The following is a 13549-nucleotide window of genomic DNA, read 5'->3' as shown; positions in this document are numbered from 1 at the left end:
AAATCCTAAATAAAACAATAGGATGTGAAATAAAATCATGACTATATTTTTTACATTTCAAGTTAGAAAAAGATATATAGGCCTGAAAGAATTTACCTTGCTCCCCTCTGTCACTATGTAATGAAAAAGCTGGTAACCTTATGAATTAAAATTACCCAAAATATAAGGCGCGACTGATCCAAAAGGTGAAATATATCAACTAAAAAGCCACTGGAATAAAAATATAAAGCTTACATTAATTAAAGATTAATTAAAGCCACAGCTCCGATTTCCAAAATTTGCTTAAATAAAAATTTTTAAGTATTGTCACAACTTCAAAAATTAAAAGCTTTATTATTTTTAAGCTTATAAAGCTGTGAGTTTTTCCAAATGTTCCAGTTGCACCAGGCGTAGAGACATAAGTTGCCCAAGCAGCAGATTCTTAAGCAATAATTATGTCACACAATTACCTGTACTTAACCTCAGTGTTAAAATTGGACTGGTAGGCCTTAGCCCTGCTGCAAACTGCACAGCTCTGCAGCACCACACTTGCTGCAACTCTGAATTTGCTTGTTGCTTTACAGAGAAAAGGAAAGGTATATGAAACTAATACATTTTTCCAGAAGAGTCACTCTTTGGAGAAATATTAACAATTCCAGAGGAGGTTTTAGGTAAGAACTTGCTTGAAATTATTTGGCCTTCATATTCTGGGAAAAGTACTTATTAGAAGGAAATCCTGCAGATAAAAGCTATGTGTTTAATGGCAAAACAGCAATTGACATCTGTTTTGGTGGTTTGATTACACAAGCAGTAATATAGTTAAGTTTAGAGCTGGACAGAGGAAATTAATTTTTGGTGAAAAAAATTCATAGTGTTGGTAGCCACAGACTTTTTGGTAAATATTACAGTTACTAGGAGGCACATCTCTCATCTCAGTCCATCCACAGCAGAGTAATACTCGGGTAACTTAAATTTGAAGGGGTTAGCTGTACATGAATAATCCTGTACTCTTTGAACAATCCATCAGTAATTTAGTTAATCCCTTTGGGTGAACAGCTCTGATCACAGAATCAGAATGGTTTTGGTTGGAAGAGACCTCACAGATCATCTGGCTCCACCATCCCCCAACCAGGTTGCTCAAAGACCCATTCAGTCTGGCTTTGAACACTTCGAGGGATTGGGCATCCACAACTACGTTGGGCAACCTGCCAGACCAGTTCACCACCCTCACAGTAAGGAATTTCTTCCTAATAGCTAATCTAAACATACCCTCTTTCAGCTTAAAGCCCTCATGACTTTTTCTGTCACTACAGGCCTTTTAAAAGAGTTCCTTTTCATCCTTCCTTTAGTTTCCATGAAGTACTGACTTAAAGGTGCTATAAGGTCTCCACAGAGTCTTCTCCAGGCTGTACAAACCCAACTCTCTCAGCCTGTCCTCATGAGGAGGAGAGGTGCTCCAACCCTCAGATCTTTACCGTGGGCCTCCTCTGGACCTGCTCTAAGAGGTCCAGGTCTTATGCTGGGTTTCCTAGAGCTGGTTGCAGCACTGCAGGTGCAGTGCTGTTAGAGTGGCAGTCATGGTGACATGAAAAGTATTTGTAAAATATACCTTTACCTTTCATCTCCTGCCAATTTTGTAATACCTGTTGTTAAACTTTCTTCTATGATGCTATGATTGTAGTTTGACTGCATGTTCTGTGGTTAAGTCAGAAAATTCATGCTAACTTGCTGTAGGACAGCTTCTGGAGTAGAAGAGATAATATTGCAAGCAAAAGTGTTTCATTCCAAGCCAGTGCACTTTACCAAACACATATGGCTAGAAGCCAGTGCAGTAAGTATCTGGGGAAGCACACAGTAGGTAAGCTAGCTAGGCCAAAACAGTAAGTACATGGCTGTCTTGGGTAATGTTTTCAAAATGGTGTTTTGTTACTGCCAGAGCATAGATACTTTCTCTCTTCTTCTTCCTCATGGGTGGTATGGATTTTGTTTCAAGCCACAGAGGCATAATTCTCTGCTTGTAAATTCTGACATTCACTTCCCCATTTCTCAATCACGCTCTCGAGACAGAAACCAGAGGCAAAAAAAAGACAGGCAAGAAAATAATCTGTTTTCAAGATGCATGATTTTGTCTGTGAGTTAATTATTTCCTCCCCTCCTTTTTTTTTAAAATATTGTGTGGCTACCTCCACACTTTTATTTTGTATGTCTGATGTATGTTCACTTCTATTTAATCTGGCTCCTAAGGGATCCCAAGTAAGACACAGAACTGTATAATAATAAAAATAAAAATATGGAAGGAGCATCTTTTGCAGTTACTGTTTAGGTCTTGGTAAGCTCTGTCTTAAAAGAGCATTCATGATGGGTTATCTAGTGTCTTCCTTTTCCTGATCTCTGAGCAACACTGACAAGCTCTGAAAAACTCCTTTAACCTGTTGTCAATGAGAGGGGTAAAAAGACAGAAAGTCCTGCAGAGAAGAGTGTGTGGGCTGAACTGTGTGGTGATGGCACTGGATGAGTAACAGAATTAAGTCATACGCTGTGTCACAGCATCACAATGTCCAAGATATAAATTATACGAGATATAAATTGAGTTGTGACATTGTTACTAGACAGAACTATTAGGGTGATTTGTAGTAAATCTGTAGCAATAGATGTCAGGTATTAGTGCTAATCTCTTTCCTGGAACAGTAAGATTATGTATATGCACTAAGAAGAGTGCCCTGAGCTGTATTCACTGTGTATTAGAGAGTACAGAAATACTCTGCATGTGTATGTAGCAAATAAGGAGACCCACAGAGGAAACCTGGTTTAAAGTAGATCAAGGGTGTAGCCATACGAAAACAAAGGCCAAAATAAACGTTTTACATGAGGGTTAACAGTGGCTGGGTGCCCATGGAAATGAAGTAGCAACTGCTCTGTGCAACTGAGCACGCAGAGGTAGGCTGTGTCTCTGCACATTTGTCCTCTTGCTATATGTCTGCCGCGTAGTCACTCCCTCTTCTCAGTACCAGTTTGGCCATACTTCCCTGGCAGCCTCCACTATGCTGCTGACACAGCAAACATGAGTACTCCTTCAACAGTGAGCCCATGGTGAAAATCTGCAGGGCCTTGTGGAGGCTGATCCATGTGAGGTATCTGGGGCTTAACTGAGGAGGAGCTAGTAGGATTCAGAGCTTGATTCCAGCGATGATCACTACATGTCAATGATACATCCCATTTTACAAAACGCAACAGGCTCAGGAGGACACCCATGACGGTGGATGCCTCAGAAGTTACACATTTAAGAACAAATGCCTTACCCCTTCTCACTACATTTTTAACCTGCTGCCACCTTGCTCCTTGAAAGTTACTTAAACATTTTATCAATCCGAAACTGTCTCCAAGGATAAGGAAAAAATTGCTCTAGCAACTTTTTTTTGTAAATGTAGATATATTTTCTTAACTTTTAATGAATGTGGATATATTTTGTAAGTTAAGACTTCTGAATGGTCATCCCTCAGCACAATCAGGACAAACAATTTTCTTTGTGTGTCTGGAAATATGGTTTTGATTCTGTATAATGCACTAAACATCTGCAAGATACATCTAGATCAAAATATGCACGAGTTTATTTACTTTTTATTTTTTAACATCATGAAAGTGAGAAAAAAGAGAAGAAAAACCCAGCCATACTGGTTTGTTTGTGTACACACATTCAGAAGGTGCCTGAAGAAGTAAGGCTTTCTGAGAGATTCATGAAAGTATTTGTATTTAGAGACACATCTAAACATTCAGAATGTGACTGGGAAAGAATTTCTACTGCAGAATGTTTCTGAGCATTGACTGTAAAAATCTACTTAATAATTCATGCCGCAAGTTTATTATCCACTATTTTCACTTGATTTTTGGGACATAAGTAATCTACATAATAGATTTTCAAAGGACACATCCACAATGAATCAGGGCTAAATAAGACAGACTAGAAAATGCTATTTCTGTTACTTTTGGAATTGTGTTTGTCAGGTTGTTAGTGAACATACTATTTCTTCATCCTTCACTGTTAATGCCAGCAACAAGTTTTGCCTTGAAACAGTGTCAAGATCTTTCTCTAGACTTTTCTAAGCAATGATATGTGAATTCAAAGTGAGGAGTTGTTTTGAAAGATCTGGCTTTTTCCATGCTATGTAGAGCGTCTTAAAAGAACAGGCTATTAGACAAGGCACAGGCTTCTTAACTGTTTCTTACATAACAAGAAGGTGAGAGGGGCTAGTCTAAAGCTGTACCACCAGAGACTGGATGTGGCTGCCTAAAAAGGTTTTCATAATTTTAGGTTGAAGTTGAAATAAAGAATTGTTCGGGGTTAGGTTGTTGTTGGGGGTTTTTGTTGTTCTGGCTTGCCGGTGGAATTTTTACCCATTAGTTGCAGGGACAGCCTAACTGTGGGTTCTTAGTGGGTGCTCGACAAAGGACAGAGTGGCCGGGCCCAGGGGGGGAAGGGGGCAGGAAAGGAGGGTGGGGACACTTTTTGGCTGGCTTTCTTCGGCTTCGGGGAAGGACATTCTTTTTTGGGGGCGCGGATCTGCTGCGGTAGTGAGAAGGGAATTTCGCCATCACCCAGACGGAGCTGCTGCTTCTTCTCCTTCTCCCCTCTTTGTTGGTGGCCTCGCACCCCCTGTCCTGTTGGGACGTGTGGCAGTGCCAGCCACCGCCTCAGAGCTGCTGATACACCTCAGCCACCGGCCCAGGATCTCAGCTCATCCCTGCTGTTCCAGCTGAGTGTTCCTCAGAGCCCTGCAGGAGCACCGGGACTGCCCACCCGAGGGGTTTGTGAAGCAAAGCCTCTCCTCCATCCCTTCCTGCCTCAGCCAAGAAAGCTGTCACGGGGTCCCTGGTTCTGTTTTGTTGTTAATGCTGCAGTTATTGTTGTTTGTTTGCCTGGTTATACCAGTAAAGAACTGTTATTCCAATCCCCAGATCTCTGCCTGAGAGCCCCTTGATTTCAGAATTATAATAATTCGGAGGGAGGGGGTCTACATTCTTTCATTCCAAGGGAGGCTCTTGCCCTCCCTAGCAGACACCTGTCTTCTAGAACCAAGACAAGAATGAAGCATCTGTTTCAGTTTGCCGAGTTAAATAAGCATCGTTAGCAGATTTTTTTTTAAAACTTGAAATTTACAGTTAGAAGCAAAAAGAGGATAACTAACAGCCAAGGAGGAAGATATTGCAGAATCCTATTACCCTTCTTTTCCCTTCTCAGTCTCACAAGTTTGCACAGAAAGAGCAATTTTTGTCATAAATTGTTGAATAGCTATTGAGACATTGTAAGGAAAATACAAGAAATTACCAAATTGTCACTTGCCTGACCGACACATGGAGTGAAAACTTCATCATATTTATGTTCATGGCATTTTCTTCACTGAATCACTTTCAAAGAAAAGTTGCTATGAAGGAACTTGTCTGAAACTTCTTTTCTCACCTTTCCAGATTACAGTGAAGTCTCTCACTGATTGTTTCTGCCTTATGCCTTCCCCAGACAATAAGAATGTTACTAATTAATATACTATTTGAATTGTTATTTCCAAGTCATAGGCATATAAATATAAAAAGGTACATTGTTTGCATTAGATGTAATGTAATTCTTGGCTTCATGCATTTTTATCCTCTGTTCCAAAGTCTGTGTTTTGGAGAACTGCTGTTGTGCCAGTGGCAGGGAAGAATGAAGTGACTCATTTGTATCCCACAGGGAACTGGACTAGAAAATATCAAGATTCTCAGAACATCAGGTCTGTGCAAACATTTGCCTTACTTTATGATGGCTGTAAGCTCCTTTGGGCTCTACAAGCCTGAATCTCCCTGGCTTATTTTTGCTCTTTTTAAAATGTTGGTTTTGCTTTGAAAATGGTGGGGTTTTGTTTGTTTGTTTTGATAAAATTTAGGTTCTTTCTTTTGATTTTTTTGCAGAATTTGTTTGGTTTATTTCATCTACATCTAGAGACTAAATTCTGCCAGTTTTACTGGAGAAATCTTTCCATTGTAGTATATCCCTTTCTCCATTGATCTTTTCTCACTCCTCCTGTTAGATCTACAGTCTTTGCTCTGTTGTACAAGGTGGAAGAACAGTCCCTACCATACTGTAGTGGGGCTTGGAGTTGCTGCATCATTTCACTTCTCAGTTCTTCCCTGTATGTACACAGAATCCTTTGCAGGCTGTCCCCCTGGCCACTCACCCAGACAGCTTCCTCTCTTTCTTCCACTGGTCACTGATCTGCCTCTACAGGGGCAGATCTGCCCTACTACAGGGGTTTTCATCCAGGGTTTCTGAAATGGAAGAGTGAAGAGATAGACTGGATTTCTTCTAACTAAATCTGCTCTAGAAGTTCCTGCTGTGGAAACAAAGCACTGTCCTCATCTTTTCCATCTCAGAGGTCTCCTTGAAGGCTTGCCATCTTGAAAAATAATGGTCTTCTGGCTGAATAATTTGAATTTTAAAGTGGATCAAGAAAGGAAACTAAGTCTAACACTCAAAACTTTCTTGCTGACTGGCACTAACAAGTATGGGCTGCTTTAAAACTAGTGGAATATTATGCTACTAAATAGACACATTCTTATAAAGTCCTAAGTCTCTGAATTGCACAAGATAAAATTTTGATATAAAGCTCCAGTCTTATGAAATTGAAAGACTTTATTCTTTTAGGACCTTCTGTTAAGGAAGCCAACCTAATGTTATGTTTGCTTATCAATACTGTGGTGGTTTCTGTCATTAACTTCCCATTTACCAAACCAAAAACCCTTACGATATTTCATCATGTGAGATGCCTACCACTGCTACTGCAAAGACTATCTCTAGCTTTGAGGATTAGATACTACTTTTTAGCTTCTTGCTTTTCAATGAAGCAGTGTGGGGAATAAAAGCTACAAAGATATAGAAGCACACAATTGAAAAAATGAATGTAACTGTGCCACTGTTTCAATTATCTGTTTATATTTAAAATGTTTAAAGCTTTTTTAAAATATTGTTCTTTAGCCCGCTAGCATTTCCTAGGGAATAAAAAAAAAAAAGCAATATGCTTGCCAGCATATTTTTGCAGCACTATCTCATATAACAAATCAAGAAACACAGATGCTATGCAAAGTAGTTCAGTAGTTGTATCTCATGACAATCCACTTCTTCTGGTGTAACTGCAGCTGCTAGCCAAATATTAAACTCAAACAGCTCTATGTGGGGCTTGTTAGTTTCACTTTTGAAGGTAAGCAGAACAGTTGCAGTTCCAAGTAAAAGCTGTCCCCTTTGCAATATTTTCAATTTTCTTCCTCTGCCACTTACTGAATGGTAACCACTCCACAGACCAGTAGAATATTTATTTCTGTTGCCTGCTGCAGCATCTCTTAAGCACAAACTGGCTCCTGTTGTCACAATTTCTGGTAATCAAAAATATCTGTCTGGGTTTTTCGGTAGCTCTAGGCCTTCCGTCTATGGCTGACTCAATTCTGTAGCAGCAGGGGAAGGAGAATAGAAGATATTCAAAACCAGGAGGGTTGGACACCTGTGACTAATCTCAGAGGACTGGGTTTCCTCCATAGGTCTAGCTGTGTTGAAGGCAGGGCCAGGCCTGCAGGGCACCCTTGCAGCTTCTCTGGTCCTGGGAATGCCAGATTGAACATTGCTCAGCATTGAGTGAAAACCACATGAAATTTTGCTCAGCATTGAGTGAAAACTAGCTTTCTTTCATTTTCCTTAATTTCAGTGGTTGAGAATTAGTTCTGCTCTTTGAAGCTATTAGATGAACACATCTAATTGCTTTGGTCCTTCACATGAAAGGTATCTTGGGAATGACACACTCTGAAGCTACTCCCTGGAAAGATCAAGTTAACTCCTGTTTCTGCCTGAGGTACAACTACCTTGACGAAATCTTTTATGACCTAAGCTTTAGGAAGCTTAATGGCAAGTAATATGTATTCTTTGCCCTAGGGAGAGCTTTTGTGCTTTATTTTGTATGTGTGCCTCAGTGTCAGGGAATACTTACTGGAATTGCTTATCTAAAAATCTTCCTCCTCCAAGAAACGGGGTTAGTGGAAGCTATTTCTAGATACTGAAATGCTCTCCTGGAGAGCTCCAAAATGTAGTTTATTTCCATCACACTATAAAGACTGGAACAAGAAATCAATGTTTTCAAATTTAATAGTTGCTGGATGCTTTTTTTAATATAGAAAATTAAAAGCACTGAATTTGATTTATTGTTTTAAGTATAAAGAAAGACCTTTAACTGATCTGACTGGAATTCAAAAATAAGGGAGTTAAAGGAAAGAGAGATTTGGCATGGGTTTGATCTTGTTTATACCCAATGCAACTACAAAGCAATAGTATAATGAAAATCAGTAGTTAAATTATGTAGAGTCTGATCCCACAATTAATTAATGAAAGCTGTGTTACCGAAGTGGTGGTGTGTGGGACAGGCCTCTCTCTTAGAGCTGCCTCTTAGCTGGTTTGCAGAGGTCCATTGCAGGGTATCTTTTTGAATCCAGACTAGGAATTTACTTCTTTGTGAAAACCCTATACTCCTGCTAGTTTTAACTGAAATTGGCCAAAAGATTCAAAAGCAAAACAGCTATGCTAAAGATAGCTAATAATTTATTTTTAGCATTAAATACTTTAATGTTACAGTTTTGCCAGTGTGCACATTGAGCAACAATTACTTAGCACATTTGAAGAATCAGAAGACTGCATATTTTTATAATTGTATTTCAGACTGATTAGTATAGGTATATGATTTTAAACTCTGCTCATCCTTTTCCAGGATTGTGAATCAAAGCACAACTTGCTGCTACTGCATACTATTCATCAGAAGTAAAACTGAAACAAAAGTGTAATTCATTGTCTGTGCTTCATTGTGAAATATTAAAATGAAAATGCCATGTGAAAAAATTAACTACAAACAGATTTTTCATTTTGATTTTACTGTAAGCAGTTTAGAGACTTCTAGAATCAGTTCATAAAAGTTCCTTGTTTGTATATTTGTGTGTGTATATTAAAGTTTCTTGCTCTTATAGAATCATCAAATGAGTTGTGTTTGAAGATACATTAAAATTCATCTAGCTCTAATGCCCCTGTCATAGGTAGGGACATCTTTCACTATACCAGGCTGCTCAGAGTCCCATCCAACTTTGAACCCTTCCAGGGGTGGACCATCTGCAGCTTCTTTGGGAAAACTGTTCCAGCACCTCAGTATTCTCACAGTAAAGAATTTCTTCTTAACATCTAATTTAAACTTACTTTCTTCAGTTTACAGCCATTTCCTCCTGTCACTACATGCCCATGTAAAAAGTCTCTCTCCAGTCTTCCCATAAGAGTCCTTTACAAGAAGATTGCTAAATCTGGAAGGCTCTCATAAAGTCCCCCTGCAGACTTCTCCCTGAAGCCTTCTCTTCTTCTTGCTAAACTTAAGAACCCTCATTAAGGCCCCTGGTGATTGATGCGAGTAAAGTAGACAGGAAAATCTGCAAGATCAAGATACACTTGGTTCAGTCTCATTTCATTGATTTCTGTATTGCATCCAAGTACCTTGGCAATTGTATCCTAAATGTGTTTCATAATGGGAAAAAAAAAATCAAAAATACAATAAAGATTGAGCTCTCAAATGAGGAAATTCAAAACTTCAACAGTTGGCCTTAACAGGATTTTTGTTACCCCATTGTGTGGTCTTTCATCCTTTTAGTATCTAGATGTATCACACTCACATCCTGCTACACTAATGCAGATTAAATTACACAACAGATTAAATAACAAACAAAAAACAAACCCAAACTCAACAGGATTAAACACTACTGATGGAAATAAATTTACATAAACATTAACTTTTGAGGCTTCCTGGCTTTCACAGATAGATAACTGCTGCCAAAGCTCAGGAAGGTTAACCTTCCATAATAGTGCATGGTAAAAGAATATGGAGAGAGATGCAGTCTATTGCATTTAAAACGAGATATTATTGATCAGTACAGAATTAACTTCCAGAAATATTAATTTTAAAAATCTATAATGGGTGTCATCATCTAAATCTCCATTCATGTCTTGAGACATAAGAAAAAATTCTAATATATGTAGACATGTGAAAACACTATTCAAAGAACAATCAACAATTACACAAATTGATGCCAGGTCATTATGCATTCATGACCACTGTACACAATGAAGTCCTGGAGAAGGTATTCACATGAGCTGGGCTGGAAACACATAATGCTTTAGAGCACTTCTGGTCAGTTTCTGAGTCCCTTTAAATATCTGGAAACTCCAAGAATTAATAGAGAAATACTAGTTTGTGTATGTGAGGGAACCAGGCTGTTTCCCATATTTGACTAAGGTAAGAAATACTGAGGTGATTTTGCTTTGATTTTTCAAAGGAAAAATGGACCCTGGTCCATCCAAAATCTGTTTTGAGAGGTTTTCAATCCAGTAGACTTTCCTAAACCCATGGGATTTCAAAGATGATTTTTTGTCATAAGTTATTTTCCTAGTTATAGATAGATCTGGGAAGGCACTTTAATTGATCTTTATTATGAATGTGAATACAATTTGTATAACAGTAGAACCAAAATTTTTGGTTCTGTGGAGGGTTGATTCTTTTGAATTCTTTTGAATTCCACAGAATTCTTTTGAATTCTGTGGAGGGTTGATCCTGGCTGGATACCAGGTATCCAACAAAGCTGCTCTAATGCTCTCCTTCACAACTGGACATGGGAGAGAAAATAAAGTGAAAGGCTCACAATTTGAGATAAAGTCAGCGAGAGGTCACAAACCAATTATCATCTCAGGAAAAACAGACTGAATTTGGTCATTAGTTGAATTTATTACCAAGAAAATCTTCAGGATAATGAGAAGTAAAACAATTTTTAAAAACACTTTCCTCCATTTCTCCTCCTTCCTAGCTCTACTTCCTCCTGCAGTGGTGAAGGTAGAATGGGAATGGGGGTTATGGTCAGTTCATCACAATTTTTCTCCCCGTGCTCAGAGAGAGAAGTCTTTCCCTTTTCTTGGGTGGAGTGCCTCCCACAGGAGACAGTTCCCTACTAATTTCTCCAGTGTGAGCTCATCTCACTGAAAATAATAGTTCTCCATTAAACTGCTGCAATGTGTGTCACTCTTCCATGGGTGCAATCCATCAGGCACAGCCTGCTCCAGCATGAGATCTCACATGAGGGTCACAAGTCCTACCAGGAAACCTGCCCCACTGTGGGCTTTCTCTGGGTCTGCAGGTCCCTTCCAGGACCTGCTCCAGCACAGGCCTCCCACTGGGTCACAGCCTCTTCTGGGCATCCATCTGCTCTGGTGTGGGTCTCCTTCACTTGCTGCAGGGGGATCTCTGCATCCATGTGGTCCTCCACAGGCTGCATGAGCGCAGCTGCCTCAGCATGGCCTGCACCATGGGCTTCAGGAGAACCCCAGCCGCCGTGTCTCGAGCACCACATCCCTCCCCTTCTTCAATGACCTTGCTGTTTGCTGAGCTTTTCCTCTTACATATTCTCACTCTGCTCTTCTCTGGCTGCAATTACATCTGCCCAATAACTTCTTTTCTGTCTTAAATATGTTATCAAATACAGCCATTTCTGATTGCCTCAGCCCTGACCAGCAGCGTGTCTGTCTTGAAGACATCTGACACTGGCTGTACCAGACATGCAGGAAGCTTCCAGCACGTTCTGACAGAAGACAGTAGATCCCCCACTACCAAAACCTGGCCATGCAAACCCAAGACAAATTTGCAAGTTATTGTATTTAGATAACAGTTAAGCACAGAAGATATTCTGCTTTGAAGATGAAAGGGGAAACAAAGTGAAACAGAATGCAAGCAAAAGCTGATTAGGAAACAAACTGTTACTTGATGGAGACCTGGCGTAGTGAGGCACTCCTGAAGCATCTGTACTGCAATCACTTTTGATAGCAGAGCCACTAGCAAATCCTGCAAAGCTGAGTCGTCTGTGCCTATGCTTGAAGGTTGCCATTCAGCCTCAGGCTGCAATTTTATTAATTTTACTCTATTTCATTTTGTTAGCAGATTTTGAGTAGAAATTCAGACTTACTGACCCTTTTCCTCACTGTGGGGTACTAGTATACCTAAATGTTTAATCAGCAAGAAAGTCACAGAGTGACAGTAAATCTGTGGTTCCCTGGAATACCATTTATACCAAGCCATTTCCCATCAGTGGACTGCATTTCAAAAATTTATTATGAAGTTCTGCAGTTAAACCAATTGCTTGCGCTTACTTGCCTGCCTGCTTTTTCCAGCTACAAAACTGTTGGCTGCATGCTAGGTTTTATCCTCTAATAAGAGAAAGGCACATGTTCCTTAAAAGGAAATCCCATGCTGCTGCTCCATTGTGACTCAACTAACTTGGCAAGAAATGAATTTGCTCCATTTCCATATCAGATCCACATCAACCTGCGCTGAGCCACATGGATGAGAGTGTTCAAAGGATTGCATCATTTAATAGAGCCACTAGCAGTATGGAGATCAGTGCAGGCCTTACTACTCACATGAAGCAATTAGCTTCATTAAACAGTAAATAAGTAAATAATTTAACCTTTATTTGCAGAAAACCTATCAGAAACTATTGAAATCCACAAAACTGGAACAATTAAATTTGAAAGGTCCAGATGAAAATCTCATGCACTACATGTGGTTGACTTGTGCGTGTGCTACCAATATTGGTAAGAAATACAGCAATATTGTATTCTGCATAATGCAATAATTTTTAATCAAGATTTAATGCCACTGGACATCTGGCGCACCTATCCCTCATACAAGCAACCAATCTGTCAGGCAAAGCACTATTCCTAATCACTGTAGGCTACAAAGCAGGTTTGTCTGTCTTCTCCTCGTATCGTTTGGAGGGGATCCCAGAGAGCTGTTGGAAAATGAATTATCCAGCTCCTGGAAACTTCTGGGAAAGGAAACAGGGCAGTTTTAGACACACAGGGAGCATTACTCGATTCCATCTCTCCGGTTTATAGAAGTCACTGTTCTGCATTAGTCACTGCAGTCTCTGAATGCTTTTTACTTGCTCAGCAATTAAACTAATTGTAGGGCTTTTTCCATGTTTATTTGGGTTTTTAAATTTTTTTTCCTATGGGATTGTTGTGTGATGCACAAGATCAAGATCAAGAACACAGTGGGCTGTTGGAGAAGGAACCTACAAAGAAGTGCATCTTCCATCAGAAGCAGCAATGAGGGTACAGTTTAGTGTCTGGAGAAGTGCCTTTTGTACCTTTTGCATTCTTCTGTACATGCTCCTAAAGCCATCTTTGCAGAAATGCATTACAAATGGTACTTCTAAGTACTTTTTACTGTCTGTCAGAGGAACAGGTATAAAATGGGTGTCTGGAAGGAGACAATCTTGTGTTTGCTGTTGGGGCCCTCAAAGCCAAGAGATGGTTTCTTTTCCTAAGTTATATTTTCCCAAAGGGGGTGAATTAGAAGCGTCCTTTTGCAAGCAAGGGTCATACACAAACCTGTATTTACAGGTGTTTTTTCTTCCATTCTCCTCCAGGAAGGAGGTAATCACTCATACAACTTCAGGAAATAGGTTTCAGAGAATGACTATA

Source organism: Cyanistes caeruleus, chromosome Z (genome assembly GCF_971803275.1).
Source record: "Cyanistes caeruleus chromosome Z, bCyaCae1.hap1.1, whole genome shotgun sequence".
NCBI lineage: Eukaryota > Metazoa > Chordata > Aves > Passeriformes > Paridae > Cyanistes > Cyanistes caeruleus.
Note: the sequence above shows the minus strand (reverse complement) of the source record.